Raw genomic sequence first — 12,320 nt, forward strand, 5'->3', positions numbered from 1 at the left:
GCTCTTCCCCCGCCCCTCCCCACCGGTTCCCTTTGTTTCATTGACTTTTGTGAATGAAACCCCAGGGCCGGGCACGCCCGCTAATCCTGAGACTCGCCTAGCTGGGTTTGAGGGCGGAGTTTCCCAGCCACAGAGGCCAATCAGAATGTAGGGGCTGGCTCCCGGCTTCATTCACTTCTTGGACTTCATTCATAAAAAAATAAACTCATTTCGGCCTTAGTTCATTCATAAAGAATTGAGGAAAAAAGAGGGAAGCTGAGGACCGGGTAGTTTCTCCACCGGGTCCAGCATGGGCTTTGGGTCCGAGGTGGCTCCTCCCGCTGGCGTTAGCACACGCTTCTGAGCATCTGTACGTACGTGGGAGTGTGAACACCTCTGTGTGCCCTGGGGGGAGGGGGAGGCAAACGGACTTGTGTGCCCAGAGGACCCATAATAACCAGCACTTATGAAGCGCTCTGCTTCCACGTGCTCATTTCCTTCCTAAAACCTGGTGCTGTGGAGCTATTGTTTCCACTTTACAAGTGAAGATGGAAGAAAGCTGAAAAAGGGGACTGCTGTCCCTCACCTGAGGTAAACCCTGCTTGTCAGTCCGTTACCGTCTTAAACCTACGTCGGACTTCCGTGCACCCCTCTGAGACCATGAGCTCAAGTGAATTACGCTATGTGAAAGCAACGGATGCACACTTGGTGCTCAATAAAATATAAACCGGCAGGAACACAGCTTTCTCCTCAAGGGCCTGTGATCTATCTGTAGAGCTGCTTTATCTGTGGACCTGCTTTAGCGTTTATTTGTGGTAGTGAAAACAAGAGCCCCAAGGACAGGCGAGGCCCCTCTTTCTGCCGTCTACTCCTTATCTGAAGGCCAGCATCTGATAACCGGAAGCGGAAATCCCCGGGGACTTGATGATCAAACGGGGTTTCAATTTGGTCCAAGAAGCTGATCATAGTGTTTGTCAATTCACTCATTCCTTCATTAAGTAAATACCTGCCGGGCGAGACACGGTGCTAGGTGGCAAGCAAGCAAGTGTGAGAAAGACTTCCTCTCTTGGGGTCTGAGCTGCCACCACAAGGGACCCACCACGGGTCCACGCACTACAGATGAGGCAGTGGAGGGCCTGAGAAGCAAATGACACACGCAACCTCTTCCAGCCCGTAGGAGTCAGAGCTGGGACAGGAACATTAACTCCCAGGCACCTGAATAGGGCTCACCCTGCAGTGTCTCCTTCCCCCTCCTCCTCCCCCTCCCCCCCATCTGTCAAACTGTTCTTTAAAGCTAGACCCTGGTGCCCCTATCCTCCAGGGAGCCTTCCTTCCATGAGAGCCTGGGTCAGTCCGTATCTCTGGTGAGCTTTCTTTCCCTCCCCTTGATGTTACAGAAATCCCTGTACTCTGTATGCGGCCTCTGCGGGGACCAAGAGGACTGGCTTGTAAGATCTCCTTGAGCCTCACTCAAACTCAAGGGAGTTAGTTGCACAAAATGCCTGTCAGGTGAAGAGCTACAATAAAAGGCAAAGTAATGGAGTTTTGCAGGCACCCTGCCCAAGGAAGGAGAGGCAAGCCCAAGCAAATCCCAGCTTGGGGCAGATGGAGCCAGTTTCGGGAGGGGTGTGTGTTCCTAGGTCAGAAGAAATGGGGGAGGAGTGCAGACTGTTCTAGGAAGAGAGCTCTGATGTGGTCTCTCCATGAAGAAGGTTCAGGTGGGTCCCTGAGTGGGCACTGGGTGCTCCGGTTGGGGCCTGTCCAGGATTACCTGTCTGGTTCTGAGTTCCTCCATTTCTCTGAAAGGGCCCTGGCTAGTCAACACTTCCTTTCTTTTTTTCTCAGCCTCCCCCAGGCCTGACAGTCCAAAGGAACCTACCTCCTTCCCGGTCTCTGGCTCAGCCTACGGCTCAGCGAGAGAACAAACTGGAGATGCAGCTACAGCTGCTACACTTGGCCTGGCCTCTGCCTGAACACTCACGTGAAGATCAGTGACGCTTCGCCTGCCACCTGCCGTGCCACCTGCCGTTCTCACCTCTCTTTAAAGGAGGTGACAGTGGAGGCCTTCCAAATGCACACTGACCCCGTGCCACCCCCCCCCAAGATTGAGGGTACTCCAAAGAGAGTCACTTTAAGGAAGCACACTAGGCCGCATGGAGGACACTCTCAAGCCTGACCTATGCGGGCAACCCTCAGATGCAGGATGCTCACAGTTCCTAGCCCCTTTATGACCCGGAATGCTTCCTGACTCCCGCAATATAGCTCTAAAAGAGGTTGGGGGTGTGTGTGTCAATGCTCCCTTCCTCCCGTAGATTGGGGGCCTGGACTCTGTTTCCTAGGAGCATAATTATAAAATGTAGATGTGGACTTTAGATATGTACATTTCCATACAAAGGGCGCCCGTAGTTTGTTTTGGGAGCTGGGAGACCCAGAGTACAGGCTCGGGGAGGAAGAAAGCTGCTTAAGGTCCCTGAGTGTAGCATCTCTCTGTCTCTGGAGCCGTCAGAGAAGTGACTCCCCCTCTCCTACCGCCTTTATAACATTATTCGTTTATTTTTATTTTTACTTTTACTTATGTATGTGTAGGTACCTAGAGAGGTCAGAGGGATTGGATCTCCTGAAGCTGCAGTAACAGGTGGTTGTGAGCCATCTGGTGTGGGTGCTGTGAGCAGAATTCAGGTCCTCTGGAAGAGCAGCAAGTGCTCTAAACTGATGTGCCATCTCTCCAGCTCATGTTTTGCTGTGGCTTTTTTCCCTTCTTTCCTTCCTTTCTTCCTTTCTTCCTTTCTTCCATTTCTTCTTCTTCTTCTTCTTCTTCTTCTTCTTCTTCTTCTTCTTCTTCTTCTTTTTCAAGACAGGGTTTCTCTGTGTAGCCTTAGCTATCCTGGACTTGCTCTGTAGACCAGGCTGGCCTCAAACTCACAGCGATCTGTCTGCCTCTGCCTCCCAGGTGCTGGGATTAAAGGCGTGCACCACCACGCCTGGCCCATTTCATGTTTTGAGGCATAGTCTCATACAACTCAATCACAACTCCCTATGCAGCTGAGGATGGTCTTAAAAGGTTCATCCTCCTGCCTCTGTTTACTTAGGGCTCAGTCTTCTGAAACAGGCTCAGATTCTAGGTCTCCCAGGCTGACCTTGTTTCCTTGGAGTGCTGGAATTACAGGTGAACAGCACACCCGGCCCAGATAGGCTTTGGGGGAGTGAATGGCAGGGGGGCTGTGTTTGGTCCTCAGTGCTGTGTTAGCTGGGGAATTCCGTGGGTAAGCTGTTCAGCCTGACTGTTTTCAGAGACAGAGATGTCTTTAGACTTGGTTTCTGCGGAACCTTGAAAAGCAGAGATTCGGGCACATAAGGGAGAACTCGGAGGATAATGCAATGAGACAGCTAGGTAAAGCCCAGGAATGAGACAAATAGGATCAATCCCTTTGGTGTCTCCCAGGCTGGAGCATTCTCACCAGGGAGAATGAGCCAGCGAGAAGAGGCTGGGGTGGGGAGCCTCTGTTAGGTTCTTTTCCACGACCTGGTGATGGGTCAGTACCATTAAAACAAAACAGACCAATCAACAAACAAACAAACAAAAAATGTCACTGTTGGACTTCCTCTCTTTCCTTTTCTCACTGCCCCAATTCCTCTTTGCTTCCTTCAAACTGCAGGGGTTCCCAGCCCTCCTCCTCTCAGCCATGAATGAAATGTGCAACTCAGGAAACTAATTGCCTGCATCAGTGTGTGTGAGCGCGCTCCAGTGTTTTCAGCTCACTGGAGAGAGAGCGAGCGAGCCTATGGCTTTTATCAGGGTCACCACAGAGCAGATCTGCGGCTGCCCCACGCCCCACTCTCTGGGTTAGAAACATGGCCCTCGTGGCTTTTGTCTTGTGTCTTCACATTTAGTAAGAACAGAAGAAGGAGGCGCCGCTATGGGAGAGGGTGCTTAGAGGAGGGTTAAAAAAAAAAAGCTGCTTCCCTCGTTCTACTTTACCTTTCACTAGCCTGGTGTCATCCGGGTCGTGTCCTGTCCCCGCCCCCCTCCGCCCCGCCCCCTGTATCCCATCACTCAGGCAGGCCTCAAACTGACGGTGCAGCATCCTCATCTTTCAGACTCCACCCGAGGGCTGAGATCGTAGCTGTGTACTCTGCACAGATGAACCCTCTCCTGAGACTGAACTAAACAAGGGCTCTCCAGGCAGTCAACAGAAGCTGTAATGGGCCCAGAGGAGTCGGGGCGGGGGTGCAGAGAGGGGGGGATTTGAGTAAGGTCTTGCCAATGCTTGGGGCTCCATGGTGGAGGCCAGCAGCCCCTGAACAGAAGTCCTGCAGATGAGGACTCTGTCTCTCAGGTGATGCAGGGCTGGGCGTCTTCAAGAGCCTCCATGAATAAGGAGGAGCACAAATGACAGCTGAGGAGTCTCCTCTGGGGGTCAGTAGTCTGATGTGGTTCACCTGGAGACACCGCCATCTGTGTGGGACAATTGTGACACTCCCAGGAGTACAGTGATGAGCACAGGACTTCAGTGGGCTGATCCAATGCCAAGGAGGGTCTGATCTAAAGACTCTGTGGGAATGGGGGTTCATAGCTCCCAGTTTACATACTGGTAAGTCTAGTAAGCGCCTGGGTGGGGTGGCTTAGCAGGCGAATGTGCCTGCTGCCAAGCCTGCTGACTTGGCTTCGATCCCTTGAACCCAAATGGTTGAAAGAAAACTAACACCCACCCCAAGTAGACCTCCATACATGGGCATCCATGAGCCCGTGTGCGTACATGCGCACGCACACACATACACACTTTCAGAAGTGAGCAAGATTTTCATTTTTCTTTCGGTGCATATTTTGTGCACGCATGTGTGTGCATGTTCACATATGTGTAGGCACACATGTGTGGGTGCCTGTGCATATGTGAGTCTGCAGATGCAAATGTGGAGGTCTGAGGTTCTTGACCAAGCTCCACCTTATTTACTGAAGCGGAGTCTCTGGCTGAACTTGGAGCTTGCTGATTTGCCTTGTGTAGCCCAGCCAGCGTGCCCAAGGGGAGCCAGCCCCTCATGTTCCTTCCCTCACACTGGGATTATAGACAGGCCGCCATGGCCACCTGGCATATACATGAGGATTGTGGGTCTCAATTCTGATCCTTGTGCCATGCAGCATGCTCTTCATCTACTGAGCCATTTGTAAAACCCCACACTTTCATCTTTTTTTTAAAAAAGATTTTATTTATTTATTATGTATATAGTGCTCAGCCTGCATATACACTCACAGGCCAGAAGAGGACATCAGGCCACATTACGGATGGTTGTGAGCCACCATGTGGTTGCTGGGAATTGAACTCAGGACCTCTGGAAGAACAGTCAGTGCCCTTAACCTCTGAGCCATCTCTCCAGCCTTCTTCTTTTTTTTTTTTTAACTGTTAGTTGCATTTGTTTGATCATTTATTTCTCTGAAGGCACATGCTTGCTGGAGCCTGCTTGTGGAGGGCAGAGGGTAACCCTTAGGCCCTCTTTCCTTCCACCATGCCGGGTCCTGGCGATCAAACTCAGGTGGTCAGGCTGGGCTAGCAAGCGCCTCACCCGGATGCACCATCTCACTGGCCCCATTTTTAATAGTTTTGAACAAAGCAGAATATGAGCTTTACTCCATTTCTTTGAAACACTTGTCTCACTAGGAAAGGGTGAGGCTGAGCTGGGAGGCCAGTGGTGGCCAGAGGAAAGCAGTTTCTATTTTTAGAAGGCGCTGGTGACTCTAACTTTCCACATTCGCTGCCCGCAGCAGCTCAGGACTGCCCTGAACACGCAACGCTCTTTTTATTTTTGGCTCTGTCCCGTCTCTCCCTGTGCATTTGGATTTCCACCTCTCGGTTTCTAGAAGTGTAGCGGGTCGCAGATGAGCCAGCCCTTCCAGAAAACTGCAGGATAGAGGGGTTTTTTTTGTTTTTTTTTGTTTTGTTTTGTTTTGTTTTTGGTCTGGTTTATTTTGAATTCTCTTCTCTTTTGCTGGGAGAGAGACAAACGGACAAATACTAGCCATCTGAAGGAACAGGATGGAACTGGAGCCAGTTGGCCAGAGTGCAGGACCCTCCCCTATTTAATTAACTGTGGACTTGAATTATGAGGGGCTATGGCTCCTGCTGGGGGCGGGGGCTCTGCTGAGGGAAGGCAGTTTCTCTCCACAGAGTAAGCACTTACTTTCTCCTCAGCTCCCTGAGAGTGTCTATATTTGTTCTTGTCAGAAATAATGGACAACGGTATGCTCAGCCAGCTAAGGCGGGGCTAGGGAACCCCAGAGCTGGCAAAACCTGGGGACCATGCCTGGAAATTGGTTTTGGGGGGAATGGTGTGTGTGTGTGTGTGTGTGTGTGTGTGTGTGTGTGTGTGTGTGTGTGTCTTTTTTTTGTTTTTTTAAGATAAGGTTTCTCTGTGTATCCCTGACTGTCCTCGTACTCAGAGGACAGTCGTACCCACCTCGTACCCACCTGCCTTTGCTTCCCTGAATGCTGGGATTAAAGGTGAACTCCACCACCGCCCAGCTTTTTTATTTTTATTTTTTTAATTCAAAAGGACTTGACACAGAGTCACATGTATCCTAGGGCTAGCCTCTCGGTCTTCAGAGTGTTGAGATAGCAGACTCCACCACCACTCCCAGCTTTTACTCAGTCCCGTATATGGAATGCCGGCTACTCAAGCACACAGAGCTGTGTCTCTGATCCCAGGTTTTACTCCCAAAGATTTTTGTTTTGTTTTGTTTCTTTTCCTCCAACAGAAGCTCTTTCTTCTGTCACTTCTAGCCATTAACTGTCCCAGGTTCTTTTCCTACAGCTTAAGGAGCTGGCTGCAACTACCAATTGATTTCTCACTTGTCCCGCTGGCCACTCAAGCCTAGATCCAGCAGGCAGTGGATAGCAATGGTTGTTGGTATCAGTTTCAGGCAGAGCTGATGTCACAGTCGCTCCATGGGGACTTGGGTAGAGAACATCAGGAGGACACACAGGATGCACACTGAGGGGGCACAATGCCTGGCCAGGTGGAGATCAGGCATGCATGACTTCAACCTGGCATTCCATGTAGATGAGCTTTAAACGTCCCTGCTTTCCTGAGCCTTTCTACTCGTGTCATCTTGTTTCATTTCCCCTGTGCCCCGTAAAGTGGGTCTCTGGAGTTCCACGTTACAGCTGAGCACTCAAAAGTTCAGAGGGCAATTAGCCTTGTGCCACCGTCAGTGGGAGAGGGCGGGCTCTCCCTTCTCTCCTGGAAACTCTCATTTCCAGACCACCAGGGTCTAGGTCTCATCCTGTAGAGAAGGGTAGCAGGTTGTTCCTTGTTGCTATTTGGTTTGGTTTGGTTTTTGAGACAGGGTCTCCGGTAGCCCAGGCTGGCCTTGAATTTGATATGTATTGAAAGATGACCCTGTACTTTAAAAGATTTATTAAACATTATTGTTCTAAAATTAAAATTTTATTTAATGTGTACACCTACATGGGTATCTTTTTTTGTTTCATTGTTTTGTTTTGTTTTTGTCTTTCGGGACAGGTTTCTCTGCGTAGCCCTGGCTGTCCTGGAACTCACTCTGTAGACCAGCCTGGCCTCGAACTCACAGCGATCCGCCTGCCTCTGCCTCCTGAGTGCTGGGATTAAAGGCGTGCGCCGCCACGCCCGGCCTACGCGTGTATCTTTGCTTCATGTGCATGCAGTGCCCATGGAGGCTTGAAGAGGGAGCTAGATCCTTTCGCATTGGTATTAGAGATGTTGTGAACCACCTGGGAATTGAACCCAGGTCCTGTAGAAGAGCAGCCAGTGCTCCTAACTGCTGAACCATCTCTCTAGCCCCCAACCTTGAATTTCTGATCCTTCTGTCTCCACCTCCTGAGTGCTGCTGTAATAGGCCCGAGACACTGCACCTGGCTTGTACAATACTGGGGACCAAATCCTGGGCCTCTTGCATGCTAGGGGTAACCTATCAGCTGAGCTACAACCCCGGGCTGGCAATAGCAAACTTTAAACGTAAAACAAAACAGAAGCACCCCACAGCTTTGTCGTTTAATTTTCTGAATTATTTTGCTTTTAGAGACGGGATCTCATTATGTTGCCCAGTTTGACCTCCTTCCCAGTCTGTAGATACTCTGACCCTGTCTAACCTTTACCTGTTTGATATGCCAATTTCTTTCTCCCTCCTACAAGTCAGTCTCACTTTTCTGTCTTGTTAATTGTGCATCCTCTTGGGGGGGGGCGCTTCGATATTTTCTTAAATTGTGCAGTAGACATGAATGTCTCCCACAAAGGGGAAGCTGATGCGAAGTTGAAGGGGGGGCAAGCGTTTTGCTCTCTCTCTCTAAAAAAAAAAAAAAAAAAGAGAGAGAGAGCGTAAAGTATATTTAATTAAAATGATAAATCTGATTTTCAGTTTGGTTTTTACGACTGCTAAAACAAATCTATTTTATTCAACGTTTGCAGAAGGCTACAGCCATCAAACCAAAAGAGCTAGAACTTTTCAGATCTGTCTGTCTGCTTGTCTGAACCGAACAGTTCGTTTTATTGACAAAGAAACTGAGAGGCTCAGGTTGGGGGACCCTGAAGTTCCCACCATGGGTGAGAGGCCAAGGCAAACACAGCCAGAGCAGTTTGCTGTCCCCACTGCTTCAATTCTTTGCTGCGCCCCGGGGTGGGGAATGTTGGGCTCTTCCTCCTTCTCCTCTTCCTCTTCCTCTTCCTCCTCCTCCTCTTCCTCCTCCTCCTCCTCTTCTTCTTCTTCTTCGGTTTTTCGAGACAGGGTCTCTCTGTGTAGCCTTGGCTGTCCTGGACTCACTTTGTAGACCAGGCTAGCCTCGAACTCACAGCGATCCTCCTGCCTCTGCCTCCCGAGTGCTCCCTCCCGAGTGCTGGGGATTAAAAGCGTGCGCCACCACACCCTTGGCTTGGGCTCTTCTTTTGAAAGGCTGCCCCTTTCTTGGGGATGTACAAGCAGCTCAGCTGGCCCACTGCTTACCGAGAACGCACAAAGCCTTGCTGTCTTCCGTCCCCAGCACTGTTCACACTGGCCATGGTGGTATACATCTCTGATCCCAGTACTCAGAAAGTGAAGGTAGTTCAAGGCCAGCCTCAGGTACACAGCAACTTCCTGGCCAGTCTGGACCACATGAAACTGTCTCAGAAAAAAACCTTTTGTTTTTTTTAAGTGGTCCCCTCTACCACGCAGACTCCAGCCGCTCCCCAACCTCCCAGTAGTGCCACCCAGTCCCTGCCAGTTCTCTGGCTTCTCTAGCCCTTTGTGGCTTCTCAGCCTTCGTCCACGACCGGTTACATTCGGTTCTCTATTTTTCCTTCTGTCCTTTTGGTAAGCTGACCTTTGTTTTATTTTGTCCTAGCAGAGTTGAAAACAGATGCTATTGAGTTCATACTTTATATTGTGCCTAAAGTTGCATGTGTAAACCATTTACCGTGTCAGTGAGACATCCTTGTGGGACCAAACTCAAAAGTCATACAATGGGGTGCTCTTTCCTTGTACTTCTCCTTACTTTTGGGAGGTTTTTTGTTTTTGTTTTTTTTTTAACCTTTCTTTAATAAACCTACATTGATTCTGCTTTTTTTTTTTTTTAAGTCATACAATGCTGTTCAGTGAAACCTTATATATTTTTGTGGCTGGGGTTAGACCCTAGAGCTTCAGACACACAAGGCAAGTGCCTTGCTACTGACTCACATCTTCAGATCCAGCGAAGTTTTATTTTACTTACTTTTGCTTACTTATTTTTGTTATTAGTGTTCGACTGAGGTGCACGTGGTAAATGGTCAGAGGACAATTTCCTAGTCAGTGTTTGCTTTCACCTTTTACTCAGGTTCTGGGGACTGAACTCCTGTCACCAGACTTCTAAATAAAATGCCTCTTCTGCTGAGCCATCTCATTGGCCCTGCGGTTAAATTTTGAAATACGCTACTGAGTCCATATTTCATATTGTGCTGAAAGTTGCCCGTGTAGACTGTTCTACCATGAGCACTTTGGCACGAACAGCTCAAGAACCCAAGAGCTGGCTGGGTGGAGTGGCAGAGGCCACTGGGTGAGCTCGGGGACCAGAAGCCGACCTTCGGTGTCAACCTTCAGGCACTATGTACATTTTGTTCTTTTTGGTGTTCTTGCTTTTGAGTCACAGTCTCTCACTGGTCTAGAATTTGCCAAGCAGGCCAAGTAGGCTAGGCTGGTGGGACTCTTTGAGACCCCCCTGTCTTCTGTTTTTGTTGTTGTTGTTTTGTTTTGGGTTTTTTTTGGTTTTTCAAGACAGGGTTTCTCTGTGTAGCCTTGGCTATCCTGGACTCACTTTGTAGACCAGGCTGGCCTCGAACTCACAGCGATCTGCCTGCCTCTGCCTCCCGAGTGCTGGGGATTAAAGGCATGCGCCACCACCGCCCAGCATGTTTTCGTTTTTGTTTTGTTTTGTTTTTCGAGACAAGGTTTCTCTGTGTAGCCTTGACTGTCCTAGACTCACTTTGTAGACCAGGCTGGCCTTGAACTCACAGCAATCTGCCTGCCTCTGCCTCCTGAGGGCTGGGATTAAAGGTGTGATCCCCCTGTCTTTACCTCCCCAGCCCTGGGGTTGCAAGCAGGCATCACCACACTTGTCCTTTTAACACAGCTGACAGCTCCTCACTTGCTTGCTTCCTCTCCTCGCTCCCTTCCTCCTTCCCTGACTCTTTGTCTCTAGCTTTCTTCCTCTTAGCCCTTTAGAGATAGGGTCTTGTGTAGCCTAGGCGGCGGCTGTCTTAGTCACTCCCTGTTCTCTTGCTGTGAAATGACACCATGCCTAAGGCAACTCTTATAAAGGAAAGAAAGCCCGTCACTGGGAGCTTGCTTACAGTTTCACAGGTTTAGTCCACTATTATTATGGCAGGGAGCATGGTGGCATGAGGGCAGAGCTACATCCTGATCTGTAGGCTGGGAGGGGGAGGGGCTGGCCTGGAAAGGGCTTTTGAAACCTCAAAGCCCACCCCCCACTGACACACTTCCTCCAACAAGGCCACACCTCCTAATTCTTCTAATCCTGTCCAAGAGTCCCATTCCCTGGCAACTAAACACTCAAATCAAATGGGCCTGTGGGGACCATTCTTATTCAAACTGACCTTTGACCTTTGATCCTTTCTCAGCCTCTATAGAGTGCTGGGATTGCAGACATGCACCACTGTGCCAGCTCTTATTTTTCTATGCTTATAAAAGCCAAACCAAACCAAAGGAAGCCGGGAGGGAACTTGCCTGAAGCCAATCAGTTGGGAAACGGTTCAGCCAACCCATGGGATGTGATTTCAGAATCCAGAGTCCTGACTACAGCCTAGGGGAGGCCTGATCTTGCGTGTTCAATGTGGGAAGACAGTAAGGGCTGCCCCTCTTTGCTGAAAAGATCATAGAAGAGTTTTCAGAGGAGGTGTCATGGGGCCTGGGGAGATAATATCAAGGCTGAAGGCAAGGCTGGGATGCAGAAGGTCAGTCTGGAAAAGGGAAGATGCCAGGGTGGTGTGGAATGGGCGAAGGGAGGGAGGAGACTGGACTTTGGAACCTTCGGGAATGCCCGTTTAAGTAGTTCCTCTGTGGCATCTTGTCTTTGGGACCTTTCGTTGTTGGTTGGCCATAGAAGCAGAAAAAGAAATTCCTGCTCAGCTTACACAGCTCTGTATGCGTCAGTGGCTTGGGACGTTGTCCCAGGTCCCATCGGGCAGCAGGACTTCCCTGCGTGTCGTCTGAGCTGGATCCTCGCTGAAATTCTAGGTCCAGTCTGGGATTGCCCCGTGGATCCTCAAAACACTGGAAGAGGAAGAGGAGGAGTCTTTCTCTTCACAGATGGGCCCTGTGGATGGATTCTCCTTCCTAGCCTTGGCCGGCTCTCTGCTGGCCTCTGGGATGCAGCGAAACAAGTTTCTGTCAGGGTCTCCATTGTGGAGATATAGTAGGTGGTACCCCCAAAAGGCTGCTGTGCCTCAGGGTTAGGGAGATGGACCAAGTGGGGAAAGTAATTCCTGAGTAAGCATGAAGGCCCGTTTCCCCGGCACCCAGGGAAAAACCCGGAAAGCTAGCGTGCACTTGTAAGCCCACAGCTGGCAGGCGGCGGCGGAGGATCACGGATGCTCACTGACTCACCAGCTTAGACAGTTGGTGAATTCCAGGCTTAGTGAGAGACCCTGCCTCAAAAAATAAGGTGGAGAGCAAAAGAGGCAGACAGCTGACCTCTGGACACATGCAAGCATGGGCATGCGCATGCGCACGCACAAGCATGCTCAAAAAAAAAAAAAAAGGGATGAGCCTCAGGCCTACAGCCTGGGTCCTTGGCACCTACATCGGGCATAATGAATTCTTGTGGGTGGAGGACTGAGTGAGTGTG

The sequence above is a fragment of the Acomys minous genome, assembly GCF_964271855.1.
Source record: "Acomys minous genome assembly, chromosome: 12".
Classification (NCBI taxonomy): Eukaryota; Metazoa; Chordata; class Mammalia; order Rodentia; family Muridae; genus Acomys; species Acomys minous.